Raw genomic sequence first — 7,107 nt, 5'->3', positions numbered from 1 at the left:
CTCTCTATCCAGGAGACAATTTATCAGGATATTATTTTTTTAAGTAATAACAACTCAGAATAAAATAGGAGTAACGAGTTTTTACTTCAAAAATGTAAAAATGTAATGAGTAAAGGTCAAAAGTACGCTGAAAAATAATTACTCAAGTAAAGTACAGATAACCAAAATTTCTACTTAAGTACAGTAACAAAGTATTTGTACTTAATTACTTTACAACTCAGGAACCTGCTGTAAAACAGCAATTATGCTGAGTCAGGGTTGATTTTTAGTAATCTTTTCCTGTTAAATCAATAAATCAAATCAAACCAAACTCTGCATTTAATTCCTCTGCTTTAAAGAAGCTCCTTTAATTCTACAGCTGACGCTGTTAAAAGTGATTTTTTTTTGTGGATCTCCGAGAGCAGAGCTTCAGTCTCCGAACTAGTTGTTGTTTTTTTTTTTTACTTTGCAATGTCACTTATGAATGAACACTTCCTGGTACGTGGGGCAGGAAACAAATATCCTTATATGGTGTTTTTGGGTTGGTAGTTATGTAAATCTCCTCTCCCGGTGCACGAGCACCTGATACGCATTCATCAGTTTACGCTCCTCATTTACACACTTTTCCTGAAGATAGAAGAGTTTGTTGAATCTGACGTGACATGTTCGTATGAACCCTTCGTATGAAGAAAAGTAAGAGAAATTTAGGATAAGAATACAAACATGTTCTTGCGTGAGGCCCATTGTTTCCTTGTTATATAATTCTAAATGTGAAAAGACTCACGTCTGATCAGTGGTATTAGATGAACATACTTACATGATCTTCTGTTTTTGAGTGATGCATACAAAAGTAACTTTTGCATCCCAATTTCATCGTTTTCAGAATCATCCGTAAGCCTTTATTATTATTATTTTTTGTACACAGAACTGGCTAATTCTTCCTTTTTTTACTTACTCTCAACAAAACTGACAGCTGAACAAGTAAAAGCCCATAAACGTTTTATTCACTRTGACCGATAAAACAAACCTCCGTTTCTGAGGCGGGACGTTCAAACAGAGATGTCTGTCTCGCGCTGTTTTATCCATCACAGGGTAAATACCTGCAATTCCCGACAAAGCAAACAACACAAATGCATAAATATAATGATGTCATTACGTAAGACAGATGCTGATTGGTTCAAAGTTAACTTGAAAGATATTGTGACTGAAATTCTTTGATTATTTGTTTTACTTCACCGCACATCACAGTTTGATTTCTGGAAAGGAAGATCCCTAAGGGCCACATCTGGAGGCTGTGATTAAAAGCTTARACTGAATCTTCGATAGGGTAAAGATAATCATTGCCAGAATCACTGCTAGAATCCAGCCTTTAAAACTGAAGCCCGTCATCATTAAAGAGGCTGCTTCCTCACCTGAAAACCAATAAAACATTTCAGGATTGCCTCAATTTGAAGCTATTTGTCAAAAAGAAACAGGAAGTCTGGGACGTTTTCACTTTTGCTTCTCCGTCTGGAATTACTAAAGAAGTTGAACATGTTGTTGTTATAGCTTTGCCAAGCTCATATTTCAATGTTTTGTTTTTAATTTAATCTTGTTTAAAAGCTAAGTCAGCAGCGACCGTTTACCAGACAGACCACCAGGAGAGTATAAAAAGGAAAAATGTTCCCGAGCTGTTTCTGTTTACATTTTATGGCTGTTAAATTGCAGCTTGGAGTGTTTACATAAAATATGATGGCTTTCGCTTGAGGTGTTTTTTTTTAAACAAATCTCAATATGTCTGTGCTGTTTGCAGAACAAACATGTCTTCTGCTTCAGTTTGATTTGAAGGCATCCACATGCTGAATCAACATTGGCTTTCAACTGTCCCTTGTTTGTGTGTGTTGCAGTTTTATTTGATTACTTATTTATGGTCACATGTATTTTTCATTTCCTATATGCTGTTTTATTATTTTTCTAAACAGAGCTGGTGAATCAGCTGCAGCACTTGATGATCAAGAGACCCACAAAGGCTCTGCTCAGCCAAATGAAAGCATTGCTGTCGTTGCAGGCTCACAGACTTGACTTTGAGAGCTGCTTCTTGTGACACTTTCCTCTTAACTYTGTAAAACTTTTCAGCCGGAGAAATAATTGCACAAAAGGGAAGTACTTATATTGAATATGTTGAAAGGGAAGAGACAAGCAGTTTGCTTTAAATAAGCCAATTGAGTTTTATTTTAATTTTTGTATTATTATTATTATTATTATTATTATTATTATTATTATTATTATATCCAGCCCTCGACTGTGCTTGTTAAAAATCATTGATTCAACAACTTCTTTTTGTTGTCAGTTCTCATTTTTCCAGGCATTCTATTGGAACTGACCGGAAAGTAATCATTTTAGTAACATGAGGGAACAAATAAATTAAAAACAAATAATTGTCCTTTGAATATACACTTCTTGGAGACCTTGAGAGTTTCTCACCAAATGACAAGAGAGCATCAAGCTTCTTGTTTTAGTCCATGTGGTCCCCATTCTTCAAACGCTGTATGGATTTCCTTAGATGTATAATCAATAAATATTGAAGAGCCCTCTGCCTCACGACGTAAACATTCTTCATGTCTCTGTTYATCGACTTTGTCATCTTGTGCAAATGAACGGAACCGTTTTTGTCTTTGATTGAGATGGTTGTTAATACAAAACTTCACCACAAAATAATAAAATAAAATAACATTTTGACCAGAAATAAAAACAGAATGCTTGATGTTGTTCTCTGGTGTCTCTGTGACATGCAGCTGTGTCCTCTGGCTTTCAGAGAGAGACCTTTGATGACTGAGCTCGCTCTAACACATTCCAGGCAATCAAATCAGTACAAACGTAATATATCAAATTAGCATTGTTTTAAGTTTCCTCGTGCTGCAAGCTAAAACAAAATCTTTTGAAAGGCTGCAAACATCTAAGACTTTGGAATGGGATTAGGTTTGTGCCTAATTCGATAYGATTGGCCTAAAAATATCCAAAGAATGAGAACCAAAGCAGTAAAACTGAAAACTTTCTGCCAACACGTTGCAGGAGTGAACACCACAATCCCAAAGTGTGGCTTTTTTTTCAGGGTAACCTTGGGTTCAGGTTTGTGTAAAACACATTCCAACTTATTWTGGCTGTTTTGCAGGAGACATKTCATGCTTTTAAATCCTTCGTTGTCAAATTTAAATCCTAGGGGTYTACATAAAGTGGAACTGCAATGCTTTGGTCTGAATTCCTCCTTRCTGTAACTCCACAAGCASCTCTTTCTGAGGTGTGTCTCGACTAAATCAAATTKTCTGCACAGACTCCAAGTACACAACAAAATGCATTTAACAGCTRAAAATGTGGATTTTGYATRATWTGTCCTCTTAAACCAAAGTATGCATGTGTTAATGTGATGCTCACATCACTGCAAGTTTTTTAAACAAGATGAAAGACATCATAGTTCAACCTTCTGGGACTTTAAAGTTTGTCACTATCCCAAGACATCCCATAAATTATCCATTAAATCTTGACAAAAATCTTCTTTTCTTTGTTATATAAAAATTGTTTCTCTGGTGTTCTATAGTATGTTTGTGGACTGTGATTGTCATCTCACAAACACACAAACAGCTGCGGTCAAGCTTATCCTAACGCCTTCGGCTCATGATAATTACCCTTATCGACCTTTCTGGAGGTTTCAGACGTAGACAGGCGATCCAATCACAACGTAAAAAAGGTAAGCTGAGCAGGCTGGTTTTGTGTTTTTACCTTTATTGTGCCTCTAATAGAAATAAAGGAACATTCAATTATTAGCTCAATGTGCTCTGATTGTCTCCCTGATACAGATTTAAGAAAACACACAAGGTAAAAGAACTCGTTACATCTAAAATATAAACATTTTTAAGGAAATACTTGTTTTCTTCTATAACAACACAATAAAAGTACCACAGTTTTCATAACATATCAATTATTCAGCCGCTTCAATATTTTGCTAAATGCTTCACCGGTCCATCAACTTAAATTACTAGTCAACACTGGAACAAGTTCTGCTCCTTTATGAGTCACCAGTGGCAAATTAAATATGATTCTCAAGAAAAGCAAAAATTGGGTTTTTATGGAGGTTTACAACCTTTGAGAGCACTATATAAAAAGACAAAAAGCCCTCATTATTGGTAAAATAACAACTCCAATGGATAAAAAGCTTCATTTATGCAAAATCTAAATTTCATTTTGTTTATAAGGTCTGCATATTGTGTGTGAACCTGCAGGAATATTTAGAAAGGGCAAGAATAAAAAGAATATGGTGCATTAGAATGACAGAAGAGGACATACACAACTTCAGTATAAACTCTGCTGTCCGATGCCTATTTGCATTTCCAAATGTATAAATATATGTGTTTGTGAAGGTTATCTTCAGATAGGTTTGTATGCCACACAGAGAATGTTTGATATTAGGAATATATGAGAAGATGGAGAACAGAAGATCAGTCTACGTAAATTAAATAAAACACAGCAAATCTAATTTCTCGACGAGGAAGCTTTGAAGTCTGACRTTATGTAAATTGCAGGGGTTACTGCTGATATTTTACAGCTCTGTCAGAGAGAATTGTTCTGTCTTGTGAAAGCTAAGTGTAAGGTAAGGAAGGTTCTGTAAAAAGTAAAATCTTTCAGTCTCTTTATAAATGTTTTGATGTCCTTCCTATTAGCAGATGACATATGTGACACTTGTCGTTATCAAAGCTGTCAGCTGGACTCACACACCTCACAACAATCAGTGTATTTTCATCTGGTTCACATGTCACTTCTTAAAGGGGCTATTTCATGTAAAATCAACTGTTTGGAGTTTTTTTTATCATGCTATAATGTTACCATCTCATCAAAAACATGCCCAGAGTAYTGCTTTGACTCATTCAAGCATGTTTGTGAAATCCTGCACTGACCTGAGGCATTCATTTAGGAGAAAAAAATGTCTGGTTGGTCCTAGAACCGCCTTCTAGGTGCAGCTCCTCCTCTGGGGTAGGTCTCCAAGATGAGCTTCACATAGCAAACCTTCCTCGCGACTCCTGCGGGCTATCAGCAGCAATAACTAGCAAACAGTGCATCTGATGAGCTCTTAATGCTTCTCAGTTTAGCTCTTTTTGAATTCAAAAATGCCTTTGACAAAATTATTTTGTGTACGCCAAGGAGACTACCCTCTTTTTAAGTTTCCCAAGGATGACACGGTTCTTAAAAACTGATTGGAATTTTCGGAAGTTACCCTCAGACTTATAAAATAAAAAAAATGATTTATTTATTTATTTGTGCAAGCCATCTTATATGGAAGTGATTTTGTGTTTTTATTATTCAATCAAACACAAAAAGCAGTTTCAATCATATTTTTTATCTAAAAATATTTTTGAGTGTATTTGTATTCATTCTTTTTTTCATTTTAGTCTTTAAAAGCACCCAAGATGCACATAAAATTCTATGATTTATCAGTCTGATTACATCATTTTAAAATATTCAATTAGATGTTCTGATCATTGCTCAGTTCTCAAGTAGCCTTTTTGCAAAATACTTTTTTTAACCTTTTTACGCATGAATCATTTCTTGGATGGCTAATTTTTACTTTAACTTGAGCAAAATATACTGAAGTAGTGCTATCTCTACTTGAATACAACTTTTGGGTACTTTACCCACCTCATACTAGTGTATCTGTGTCTAAACATTAACAAGCAAAATTTGGTCTTCTTAAAGATCCGTTGGATTCTTTGTGGAAATTTAACTGGAATTGCGAACACGCTGTAATAGACTTGTCGCACAACTGTGGAGCAGTTCGTGACATACTGGTRCACATTTGTGTGGTTTAATCTAATATGTGAATTCATAATATAATGTTTAAATAATTCATGTTGTCTCCATTTCACAAATGTGTATTGTGAATGAGTTGTCCTATTTCTGACAAAAGGGCAATAATTACTGAAGGAGAGAAGAAAATTGACTTTAAGTGCACAACTTTGGGTAATAAAAGCAAATTACCACAAAGAATCATAAAATGTGTCTAAGTAAAAATGGGAATAAAAAATGCTTCAATGGTGCAGAATGAATAGAAACAAAACTCTTGGTATTTATTTTTTAAACTATTAATACCTTTGAGTTAAACTTCAGGTGCACTTTGTAAGATGATCACTTATTCTTTACACCAGTTTTAGTAAGACTGGGAACAACACTGCTTTTTTATTTATTTTTTTTAAATTTGACTGATCGGTGTTATTGGGAAATTACAGCTGAAATGACAGCAACACAATTCAGACTGTGCAGTACAACTTCTTGTTAGGAGAGAGTTTGAAAGCATCTATTCAAAATAATGGAAATGATCAGATTCTGAATGGAAATGTGCACTCCATTAGTTGTCATCCATTGTGTGTATTTATGTATTTTGTGAAAAGACAAGTATAAAGACAAAATAAAAACAAAAAGAAAATGGTCATTCTTGTTTAGCCCCACTGTAATTGTTAATTTTTAATTATTATTCCTTTTTCATATTGTATTGTGTTTGTCGCTCTTTTTTGTGAGTATTGGAAATTAGTTTTTTTTACAGTTGAGAAATTAGCATAAGTATTTCTGTTTAATTAAAAATCCATTATTTGTTAACAAAAACATCACAACTAATCGTTTGTTCAACTTTTTATTCTTTTATCAGTTCATGCCCCAGTGTTCATTCAATTAAAATGTTTTATAAGATTATGTCCTCTAACCACAATGAAATAAATTAATTGACATTGTGTCATGATGCAATTTACCACAATGTGTTCATGTTGTTGTACAGCTCCTCAATATATAACACTCTCATTTTTTTTTTTTTTTGGAAAATTTTGCACAAGCTCAGGAGGTAATGCAACACACCATACTCAGATTACAGTATGTCTGCAGTATCATACATATTTTGTTTACTTTTAATTTCTATACAATTCATATTCTAACATATTTTTTCTTTTTTTAAACTTTTGATTTTATTCTTTTTATTCCTCGTTTACATTGCATGTTTTGCAGCTCAATAGAAACCATATCAGTTTCCTTACATGCAAAAATGGTTAGGTCAATAAACTGTATTCTTCTTCTTCTGWTTATTTACAGTATATTATGTTTTATGTATGTGTG

The sequence above is a fragment of the Austrofundulus limnaeus genome, unplaced genomic scaffold, assembly GCF_001266775.1.
Source record: "Austrofundulus limnaeus strain Quisiro unplaced genomic scaffold, Austrofundulus_limnaeus-1.0 Scaffold17, whole genome shotgun sequence".
Taxonomy (NCBI): domain Eukaryota; kingdom Metazoa; phylum Chordata; class Actinopteri; order Cyprinodontiformes; family Rivulidae; genus Austrofundulus; species Austrofundulus limnaeus.
The sequence above is the reverse complement of the archived record's forward strand: the minus strand, read 5'-3'. Positions refer to the sequence as shown.